The sequence below is a fragment of the Rhea americana genome, unplaced genomic scaffold (genome assembly GCF_003343005.1).
Source record: "Rhea americana isolate MKP2758 unplaced genomic scaffold, rheAme1 scaffold_121, whole genome shotgun sequence".
In the NCBI taxonomy this organism is placed as follows: Eukaryota; Metazoa; Chordata; class Aves; order Rheiformes; family Rheidae; genus Rhea; species Rhea americana.
In genome coordinates, this window is record NW_028185273.1 from 988,963 (window position 1) to 991,077 (window position 2,115).

General features: G+C 44.6%; 1 long non-coding RNA gene across 1 annotated transcript; it reads left to right on the forward strand.

Moving 5' to 3' along the window:
- Positions 1–358: 358 nt before the first annotated feature.
- On the forward strand, positions 359–1,632 carry LOC146600407 (uncharacterized). The gene is made up of 4 exons (XR_014898211.1): positions 359–459; positions 700–757; positions 853–973; positions 1,400–1,632. It is a non-coding gene; the product is annotated as an uncharacterized LOC146600407 (long non-coding RNA).
- The last annotated feature ends 483 nt before the right edge of the window (positions 1,633–2,115 follow it).

Consider the following 2,115-nt stretch of genomic DNA (forward strand, 5'->3'; position numbering starts at 1 on the left):
GGGAAATAATGTGTTTTTCCCTAAGTCTTAGTGGTCCTTCATGGGTCATTATGGCTTAATGCAATTAACGTAACCTTTTGTAACCCAATATCAAGTACTTCCAGGACAAATCTTTAAACAGATCGCTAATCGTAAAACAAGTTATGGTGTCCGGGAGTAAAAACTACGTTACTTGCACCGATATTTTAGGGCTTCTCCCCTTCTCCCTCCCCCGCTTCCCTCGCTGGCTCTTGGATCTCGAGTTCATGGGGTTTGGTGAAACGCTTCCTCACGTTACTTCTACCCCCCGCCCCCCAATTTGTAGTATTCTCTCTCTCTCTCTCTTTTTTTTTTTTTTTTTTTTTTTTTTTTTGCCACCAGGAAAACAGCGTTGGGGTTTTACAGTTTTCGTGGTGAAGGCCGACGGCAACACGTTCAAAGGGCCGGGACGGCGAGGACGCAGGGCGGTGGCGTGGAAGCGTGAGTGTCCCTGGGCCGAAGCCCCGGCGGCTGGGCCGCGGGCGCGGAGCGGCGCGGGGCCGTGGGGGCAGCGCCGAAGCGGCCGCGGGCGGGCGGGCCCCGACTTGCGGCCGCGGGCGGCGGGGCCGCTGCCGCGGGGCCTTCCCGAGGGGAGCTGGGCATCAGTCACGGGCCGTCAATCAAGCAGCCGGGCGGGCTCCCTCCCCCGAGTTAATTGCTTTTGCTTTTCTTTCAATTAAGGCCCGCGCGCTTCCCCACGCCTTGAGCGCAGAGCGGTTTCTCCCAGGGTGAAAATGAGGTAGGAGAGCCCTATGCGARGGGAGATAAAAGAGAAACTGTAAAATGCGTCGCTACATTTACAAACGCTTTTTTTTTATTTCCCTCCTTGTAAAGCTTTCTGCAGCACGTACAATGAAACAGGTTTGGCCGAGAAGTTTACGTTTTATTTAATGGCGAAAGGCATGTTCTGGCCTGCTTTTTGAGTTCCCGCTGTGCAGTTTGGGAGTAAATCCAGGTGGGATATTTAAATTTGGTTCAAATGTTACGCAGATAAYTTATAGATTGTTCATGCTAGAAGCAGATCCTTTCCTCAAACTTATGCTTATTGTGGCACGCACGTGCATATATTTCTGGAGGTGATTGTTATATAGATAGTGTCCGTGCACCAAAAGAGACCCAGCTGAATGCTGTGGTATCCAACCCAAAAAATGAATGAAAAAATGGAAGTAAATCATACCGGAATTCCTGGTTCAGTGGAATTACATCTCAGTACTTTAACTGTTGCATTCTTGTTAGATATAGATCGTTTAATGTACCATACACGATCTCTGTGCTTTTATTTTCCTAATTATATGTGTAAAATCAATCTTGTCCTGGTTTCAGTTTTACAGCTGAATTTTCCTAGTATAAGTTTTAATTTGTATTCCTACTTACCCTCAAGGAAAGACAACGAACCTGACAATGCAAGAAAATATTTGCAATGTCACAGGATACATGTATATTATACTGCGTTTTATGAAGAAGCCCTTTAAGAGGTGTCATGTCTTGCATTCTACATCTGTATGTCAGGAACCAAAGCTAGAGGTAAATAGTTATTATAATGATGTAAAAAGCGAATGTAACAAAATAATATTTAAAAGGTCCTAATTGTATGTTTTTGAAGGGGAAGATAGAATCACTGTACCCYGTCTTTGGTGACACAGACAGTAATTCAAAGAAATCTTGCAAAATGCACAATGCATTCACCTTGTCTGGTTTAATAGAAGCAGAAAATGATTAGAGTGCGTTTTAATGCTTGTTGTACATGTGACGTAAGAAGCCAAGCCTCAGAACAGTTTAAATGTTGATATACCCAGCTTGAAAAAGCTTGTCAAATAAATCAAACCGTTCTGGGGGCAAACCCATGTTGTTTTTAAACCACAGAGTGGGTCAGGGGGCGTGGTTACTCACATGGTTGAATGGTGAATGTATGGATTTAAAATACATTTTGCCACACTGGTTTCCAGAGGATTGTTTTGGCCTCGTATTCCAATACCATGAGCCAAAACTCTGGTCAATGTTTTGACAACAGAGCCAGGAAAAACAAAAAAGGCTTAGCCTGTGAAAAAGAAATGAAGATGTAGTGAAGGAAAACAGTAGTCTCTCTGCCACTGCCTT